The sequence below is a fragment of the Rhipicephalus sanguineus genome, chromosome 11 (assembly GCF_013339695.2).
Source record: "Rhipicephalus sanguineus isolate Rsan-2018 chromosome 11, BIME_Rsan_1.4, whole genome shotgun sequence".
Classification (NCBI taxonomy): domain Eukaryota; kingdom Metazoa; phylum Arthropoda; class Arachnida; order Ixodida; family Ixodidae; genus Rhipicephalus; species Rhipicephalus sanguineus.
This window is the reverse complement of record NC_051186.1, coordinates 64,876,700-64,886,218: the sequence shown is the minus strand read 5'-3', so window position 1 is coordinate 64,886,218 and position 9,519 is coordinate 64,876,700. Positions and strand designations below refer to the sequence as shown.

Here is a 9,519-nt window from a genome sequence, read left to right as displayed (position 1 = left end):
ATTTGAAGAATAAAAACCAGTCATTGGGGTTTTGACAGTCTTGATTCTTCCCTAGGGGCTTGTATTGCACGAATTACCTGTTATTGATATTTGGGCCGCTTTACAAAACCTATCATAGAGAACGATGCTTAGTTCAGTGCTTCAAAGAAGTGCCTTCAAAGTGTGGGGCCATGTGTTCGAAACCTACGCCGCCATGAATGTCTACTTGGTTTGGACATTTATTTGTTCATAAATATTTATCATACTTGACAGAATAACGCGGGGACGAACAGACGCAGACTCTTCTCATTCAGTTGGCATAAACATGCTGACTCATCAAAAAAATTGCATCAACGCTTGTGTGATATAAATTAGAACTACCAATGCGAATTCCACCGCGGCGATTTTACGCCCATATGGCAGCGTTCTGAAAACGCGCCTAGCGTTTGAACGGATAGACTGATCTAATGTGATTCTTACGAAAGCCAACTTTTCCGTCACCGGTCATCCAGATTGCGAAAACTTGCCAAGCGTAAAAACGCGCTGTTACGCACTTAGAAAATTCCAAATGGCAACATAACATTTGACAATAGCACGCCCTGTGCTCGCTCCGTGTTGTTACGTCCCCTCCCCCATCCCGAAATTAAAGCGGTACTGGTCAAAAAGGGCTAGCTAAGGATGTGTATATTTGGAGGCCTTTGTATTTTGGAGCACTTTGGGTTTAAAGAACAATAACGACTAGAAAATAAAAGGGTTGTATATGAATAATGCATAAGCTTTTATCAATGTAATATGGCCTGGTTAGCTTTAGTAAATGCATTCTTACATCCTACGATTCCATTTTTACAGTACGATTCCAGCTAAAACAAACAGGTTGTGGGCATAAAGATAGACCTGTACACATCGAGTTCTGTGACGCAAAGCGAAGGAAGGACAACATTTATATTTCATTGAAAATAAAGATGAAAAAAATGTGCTTGGAAGCACGTCTAAATAAAACATTTGAAATTCTTACGGCATGTTATTCGAAAGGGGGAGCTGCCAAAAAAAAAATGGGTTGATTTGTATTACAGAATGTAAGTTATAACCGGGAGCCGCTGGCTCGCTCTGGCGCTCGAATGACACCACAATTTCCTAAAAGAACAGATATCGTTCATGAAAATACAGGTAAGAGCGATGTGAGGTACCAGGCGTAATTTACAGCTATTGCTATGATTATACGTTGTGCACTGTGGAAGAACCTGTACTAGATGACCAGAAAGCATACACTTTCCATATCGAGTCAACAATTTCTCCCGGATCATGGTGCCAATTTCCAGGAAAAATATTTTGAGCATGCCGTTTCTCTTTGTTGAAAGCGCAAAAAGAAAGTCTTACGGGCAGCACAATGCGTACACAAAGCGTGCATCTAGAACCACATGCATCTTAAAAATGAATCACTTAAAAGTAGTGTCGGATCCGTGTTTTACCCTCTTTCTGAGCTACCATATGGCAGCGTAAAAAGTCTATTTTGCGATGCCGAAACAAAGTGCCCAAGTATAACCGTTGCGATTGAATTCATTTCTGGTGAAACGGATCACCCTCGAATTTATTTGTAGATTCTTCGTTCACCGTATGCCTTATCAATGTGGCCGTTAAGTTCTCTCCTATGATTGCTTGAACTGGTCGCGCAGGTGGCCGAAATGATCGGCCTCTAAATTTGGCGGAAGTAAATGTATGTTACTACAACTACTACTACATTGTTGGTCACTGCGTTAGCTCGCCCTTCATACGGCAGCTTCTGCGCTAGCGCATGGCTTATAGGGAACTTTTCTCTGACGCGCACGAACACCATAAATTTCTCTCTAATACGTCAATATACGAAACATATATTGTAGGAAAGAATAGCTAACAGAATACTCGTATCGCGAATTGCGTACAGTTTTTGCATATTTCTCGAAGAAAACACTGGTTGAATTTCGCGTCTCACGTGAGGTCACAATATTTCTCTATCCCCGTGCGTCAGCGCAAATGCTATTGCGCAAACCGATACCTTCCATTGAAATGTGGGGCATTGTATAATCTCTAAAATCGCCGAAAGTTACTCGGTTTTTAAGCAAGCCGAAAGCCACATGCATATCAGTCTTAGTAACAATATTTAAGAACGTTGCCTACTTTGTGTTACTTTTATTATACTTTGAACACTAGCACGGCGGTTTTGAATGAGAAAAAAAAAGGCCGTTTATATTTATCCTACGTGAGGTAGAATCGAGTGTAAAGGCCACCGCATAGGGTTTGAAGAAAATACAAAATATTATATGTGGCAAACCGAAAACGCCGAAAGCGGTAATTTTACTGGATGTGCGCACAATGGTGATGTGACAATACAGGTGGATAAATGTACGTAACAGTTTTTCAAACAGTAGTCAGTGCAGCTGCAGGCAATATTAAATTTGGTGATAAATTTAAAGGAAATAGTCTAGCAAACTTTCAAATATGCGAGCAGCTCTTAAGATGTGCAAAGTGTGCACTCAAAACTGGCATACCCTCTTTTCCTTGGACTACGCGAAAATGGTATTTTCACGTCGAGAAACATTTTTTTATTCACTTTCAGGAAGTTTATCGTAATAGTGTTCACGTATCTAATTACGTACACGGATGCGTTAGGAGATGCATTGTTAAGTATTTGCTGTAACATTCTTGCTTCTTTTAAATTTTACTTCATATTTTATTCTGCGGTTATGACCTGCATGTAGGACTGTCGTTATATAGAGTTCTTTTAATGAAATTCACAGTAGCTGTCACAATTAGGAAAAAAAATAAAAATATGTGATTTCGACGATAATCTTCTTAAACACTTCAGTGCGGTATTGTACATGCTTACTATAGAAGTCGATATTTTATCATTTATTCGTGCCCTTTTAACTTGGCCAAAGAATTGTGGCTATAACATCTAAACGGTGCTCAAGTTTTAAACTAAGTGTTCGTTTCGGCCTTGGGTACCGAAGATCACCTCAGCGAAGGCGAAGTGAGCACCATAGACACTACTTTGCGTGCCGGTCGTCCTCATTTCAATGATTCGGATGATTATTTCTATTCTATTTCATGGTATATGCTTTTGTGCTTACTGCTTTGAGTTTACGGCTACTTTATGAAGCTTATCTTGTCACTGACGCAATAAATGACAACACGGTTGCAGTCGCAGCCTTGTACTTTCTCGCGACAGAGAACGCTGCATTTTTGCAACAGCGTGTGACTAAGCTTTGCATTTATTAATAAGCTGTCCTCGAACGAAAAGTGCTCCTCCGCTTTGGGCACACAGGTGTAGGATAAGCAGAATGTATTTCTGTTCCCACTATATGTACAATGGCTAGATTTATATACAAATAAGCCAAGTGTTCATGAAAACAGGGAAATCGACCTACATCAAAGCTGCGCGAAGCATTGTATAGCAAAAAAAAGCACATTGTTCTTGAAAGAGTGTGCGAGGTACCCCGCCTTAAATGTGCAAATTGAAAGGGCAAAGACGGCTTTTGCAATTATAGCAAGCATTCCTCGCTTAGGATCGTGAACGTATCTTGGTCGCCTTCCCAAGTAAGTTTTCTTGTATTCTCGACTAAACAGATATCTGAGGTGCTCTTACGGCTGTACCATAACCGTCAATGTTGGCTTTAGTAAAACGACGTTCGCCCTACTTGCGTAAGGTTATCGTTCAATAATGTGTCATAACGTAACCTGACCCAGCGTGCCAGTGTGAGTGTGGCAACTTGACATCACGACGTTTTGCAGTAACACCAACGAACTAGTCAAAGTACAGAACCAATACAGAAGCCGAAGAAGCGACCAATCGCAGACCTCTCTAACAACGGCAATGGAATGAGGGCTGGGCTCCAGACTAGCGCCGTCTCTCCATGCGCGCTGGTATGTTCGCCATGTGATTTGCTGAGCATTCAAAGCGCATGCCAATTATGTGCATGGTTAGACATACATTTTTAAAGGAGAGTGTTCCCTTTTGGTCAGCAACACTCATGCGCCTACACTGCCACTCCGCATAACTCTGCGGAGTTGCCAAGCTCAGTACGTAAAGCCGTAAAATAAACGCTAATCAAGTCAGTCTCTTCAGGTGTGAAGATACTCAGGTTTAATGAGAAAGAAAGTTGGTACCCACATCAACTTGCGTGTCCTTAGATACGCACAGAGCTTGCTATGCATGTCATTATAATATTTTATTGTTTTTGACGCTTTGTCCTATGGGAGAAACTCCGAGATTTTATAACCAAGACGAATGTTCTTCCAACATCTATGGCTAGTATTGTTTCACCGTCGATGTATTAAAAATATATATAACAGATTTGGAGGAGCAGTTACTGAAAAAAAGTTCTAGTCATGCATATGAAGTTAGAAAATATTTAGCTGTAGACGCGTTTTGAGAAAATAGATCACTGCGGTATGTGAAATAAAACAGCCGAACCAGGGCAGCAGGAATTAACTGTAAGCCCGAAGGGATGAGCTCCTCGGTCATGATTGCCATATACGTTCGCATCAAATTGTATGGATGTTATTCTTGCGTTTGGCATGGAATAGAATTTCGTGGTAGTTTAGCGGAGCTTGAACGTCTGAAATGACCGACATGTATTGAACAAAAAGTTATACATCGGCTACTGCGACGACAGAACTTGTCTTCGTCCATGGCAAAATCCATGGAAAATCGTGACAAATACAAATGTCTATATCTAAAATTATTCGTATATGGCGAAAGAATGGTAAAGCGTGCTTACATGGACTCAAGAAAAGAGGACAAAGCAACGGATACTCTCTTGTGCGCGCACCAGTACACGTTACTTTCTCTTATGATGAATCGTTACGAACTAGCTGATTATTCTGTTGTTCTAAACAATGTATACAGTTGCACAAAGCTCCGTTTCCAGAGTGCCGCAGATATCGCAGCCACCTGGGGCTGTGCCACCGGCCGTCCTGTTTGAAGAATAAGTCGCCCTCATGACCCTCTGACAGCCACGTGCTTTCATTGGTCGCTGTCACTGACGTACACCTGTCATCATCTGGTGGGACGATGTAGCTTATGTGTGGATTTCGAGTCGAACACCGATTTACGAACTGGTTCTGAACTCTTGGAAACATAACGTAGCCTGCGCGCAGACCACACGTCAGAGAAACACTGACATCTGGACCAGAAGTATCACCAAGCAGGTTAGGCGGAAACAACATGAAATGAAAGCAATCATTGCAATGTTTGTGGCCTATGCAGATTGTGGCTTACCACGCAGGAGGAACTGGACGGGCTCACTCACTCCATTATAACGCAAACATGGCGCACAAAATTACCGCCGTTGTGACTTACGGGTTACGCATTTACGCTACGAAGCTCCAGGAAGCGCCAGGAAATGCTGGCTACTGCTGGCGCATTTATGTGGCGTTAAATTCGAGAATTCATACAGTGAAGCCTCGGTGATACGATCACAGCTCATACGAATTTCGGGGTGATAGGAATTTCTCCTTGGTCCCGGCCAAGGCCCGTTGGCCTGCTGTGTATTGGAGTACGGTTGTTGCGAACCCATTTTCACCCAGTGGCGTTTGATATGAACGCACGCTACCGCCCAGGTACGAAGAGGTGCTGTCCGCACTGTCGCGGAAGACGCGCCAAGCACGTGCGAGCGCGGGAACGCAAGCGTGAGCATGCGCGCCGCACCGCCAAATCTTCAGAATCACGGTGAAAGGAAAACACTTTTCTTACGGTCACAATAAACCTTCAGATATGCGTCGCGGCCTCCGAGATTGTGTGGGCGAATCTTTGGGGCTCTTATGTGCCTCCGTGTGCCTCCGCGTTTAGATTACAGATGACACTAGTGCCATACTTTTCTTTTCTAACTCGTCGACGTGGGCTGCTACCGTTGTACTCTGTTTACACGTGCCTGCCTCGTGCATGAGACATCCTATGAAAGATGGACGAGGACCGAAAGAAGGCGAGGACGGTCTTGGCGATGGCTTCAGGCCTCACAATGTCAACATGCGCAACCGTTGAGGTCGCACTTGTGTGGGCACGGCCATAAATCTCCGAAAAAACATTCCCAACTCCTCCGCGATAACAAAATCACAACACAGCATCGTGCTTCTGTAATATTGTGGCCTTGATCCATCGCGTGAAAGGGCTTGCTTTGTTACTTTCGCTGCAGTAATATGGTGCCCTGCAAAAAAGCATACTAAAATTTGGAAGGGGCTACTGCTGTCGCGGGTCACAACGCACCTGGTTCATTAATTAAATACACGCGTACGGACCGTATAATTACGAGTGCCGGTATAATTGCCGACATCTAAAAACTTAACTGGCAATCATTCAGGGTTGTTCCTGACGTTGCTGTTCCTGACAAAAGCTTTCTTTTGTCGCATGCTAATTTTCCATGCTTCATGGGATGATACGAATGTTTTTGTGGTCCCGTGAGATTCGTATCAGCGAGGTTTCACTGTATTTACTTAAATCTAGACACACGTTTTAAATCCAGGGTGGTCAAAATTCTGCCTGAGTAGTTTACTTTGGTATGCTTCGTATTAATACTGTATTTTAAAGCATGAAACATCAGAGGTTAACTTAGCCCAGAAGTCTAAATGCTGTAGTTCACCATCAAAAGGTCGCCGAAAAACTGTTTTGAAATCTCTAAAACCGCGCTCCAGCCTCGACACAAATCGAAAGCATCACACGCGTGTGTGCGCATTGATGACTTTAGGCAGGCGACAGCAAGTTATTGCCACCAAATTGGGTTCCGACGGCAAATCGTGCTTATTTCAATTTCAATTTTCAATTTATTTCCCATCTTACAAATACAGATGGAGGGGTTGTAGGTAAAAGCTGCTTAAAGGCAACTTGACGAGCCTACAAACCTAAAGTACAGCAGGGAGGCAGTTGTATAAATTATACAATTCAAAACGTAATTTCGCATGGAATATCTGTGTAGAATATATGTTATGCACCGTACACAAACCTGCTGACTATGAGCATTTGAACAGCTTCAGCAGGACATTTGCTCCATCATGCAACCCTAGTGGGCGACCAGTACGTGGCAGCACTGAGTTCTTACGATAACATCCTAAGCGAAAGGGCACTACACGAACTTCGAAAAATCCACGCGGCAGCAGATTCAAAAAGCAGCTCAGAGCAATACCTGCATTATTACATGCTTTACCAAACTTACCTTTCAGGGCTTTTTTTTTTAACGAAAGAGCGGGAAGCACTCTCTCATTTCTAGACGGAGCGTTGAATGTGTCACGAACTTTGTTGCAATAACGCTGCAGTTTTAAAAGGGAACAACTGATGCACACTTCTTTGTTCCGCTATTTTCTTGAGACCAAGAGCTTATTTTTCTTTGTGAAGTTATCAATTTCTTTAGCATATGTACTTTCCACAGTTTCGTAATCCTTGGCAAAGGAAATAATTTCAACTTGTGCACAAACAATGTGCTTCTCTGAGCTTTAACTATAGAAAGTTTGAAACGCTTTGGCACGAGCCTTGGAAGTTACAGGAAATTATTTTTCTTATGCGTGATACAGTACACAATTTCAGCGATCACTTGTAATCGCGACGCCGCATTACATTCTCCACCAAATTCAATGACCTCAGAATCTTTGGTCTGTCAACAGAACAACATTCATTACTTCAGTACACACTGCATCTTACACCTAGCTACGTACCAATGTGCATTTAAAACTAAGTATTACTTTCAGAGAGCAGTGCGCAGATAATTAGCATATGATGCTGTGGAGAGCTAATAATTGATAAGGGTTGTTTTAGAAGATGCAGTGTAAAGTTCTTTCTTAAAGTTGGCGCAGGATTTCTGGTTTTTTTTTTTTGCGAATAAGGTCAAATTTCCGGTAGAAGCGGTAATTCAAAGCCAATACTAGAAAAACCGTCATTACACCGAATGGCAATTCCCAGGAACTGTTTATACGCAGATACGTTACCTCCTATATTGTAAAGCTTTATTGTAAAATATCATTTTGAGCATTTTTCTTACGAACTATGGCTCCACATTTTTTTTCGTCTAGCTCATTCATATAATATACAAGGTAAGTAAATCTGAAAGCTTGCGGCAACCTGCCACACCATTTTTGTGGTTACGGTTTCAGACAGCTGACCCGAAGGTTGCGGGATCGAATCCCCGCTGCGTCGGCCGCACTTAGATGGAGGCAAAATGTTAAAGGTCCGTGTGCTTACATTTAGGTGCACGTTAAAGAATCCCAGGTGGTCAAAATTCCCGGAGTGCCCCATTACTACGTCCCTCAGAATTATGTCGTGGTTTTGGGACGCTAAACCCTAACAACTACTTTTGAAAGTCAGCGGCACCGTTGTTAACAAAACATGCCTTGCTTTTCATTATTCATTTGTTATTGACGTCTTCATTGTTTCTACTCATATTTAAATCAGTTTTGTGCAATTTGCATGCAAACCTAGTAACTGTTTCATGTTTCATATTCGCCGGTGCTGTAAGCGAAAAGTTATTGTCCAGAAAGAAACGTTCGCAATTTCGCGAGCATACACACTCTGTGCATGTAATGACAGCGTCGCTAGTAGAGTTGCATAAATACCTAAGGAGATCAGATTAAATAAAGGCATCTCTAATAGGCAAATGTCTACGTTGCCACAATCTTCACGGGCGGAAGCTTATCGTGGGTAGTGGATGTTTGATATGGATTATAGTGGTTGTTTGACCAGAAAATAAATACTCTTTTTTGTTTCTTCCAGTCAGCGATGGGCCTCAAGAATTCTTTCTTTCAGTTTCTCTTGCTCATTTCTCTTGTCGTCCTCGTCATGTCCGCCCGACGAGCGAGACGTAAGCACTAATCATATTCTTAAAGCTTCAGGCATTCTTAAACAGAGAAATACAGGAGTGTAGCACCCTGTCTATCACTACGTTCAAAAAATAAGAAAGCTCTAAGTAGATGAAATCAACCGTATGCTGCTTGTTGCACAACGCAGAGTTCATAACATTTTCATGTGCTATTATTAGGTTAATTTCCTTAAACTAATTCGTTCAATAAACCTTTCACTGCCGTGTCACTCTTAAATAGACACTTTTAGTTGGGCGTACGTAACGAGCCCACGTATGCGGCACGATACGTTGCGTACGCTGCATGCGAAGCGCTCAACGACACTTTTAGTTCCCCGTGTTGCCGTACCGAGATACGTTTGGTTCAACTGGACGTACGTTATTAGAAATAAAACAGCTTTTGGGTGCTTTTTAGCGCCCTCGCGTAGTAGCGTCCGTCATAATGGCCACTAGCATCCAAGCCAAGGCGAATCGTTTTTTGGATCCATGGTCTACGTCGGTTTGTTCAGTTACGCGAGGTTTTGCATGTGCGTGCGCTTTTACCGTGTGTTTGGTCACGTTGCGTGCGTTTGGACAGACTGTGTTGACCATTGCTACTGTACCGGACCTACGAACATCAATTAATAGCAAGGTTGCACAACGACTAACGCACCCTATTTTGTACCGTGCTCGGAAACAACCATCCAGACTTACTTTTTTTGGTTTCGCTGATCATTCTCCGAGT

At 42.5% G+C, this 9,519-nt stretch overlaps 1 non-coding gene across 1 annotated transcript; it reads left to right on the top strand.

The window, feature by feature from the left end:
* The first annotated feature begins 3,454 nt into the window (after window positions 1-3,454).
* Window positions 3,455-8,802, top strand: LOC119373629 (uncharacterized). The gene is made up of 3 exons (XR_007414368.1): window positions 3,455-3,556; window positions 8,110-8,168; window positions 8,711-8,802. It is a non-coding gene; the product is annotated as an uncharacterized LOC119373629 (transcript).
* The last annotated feature ends 717 nt before the right edge of the window (window positions 8,803-9,519 follow it).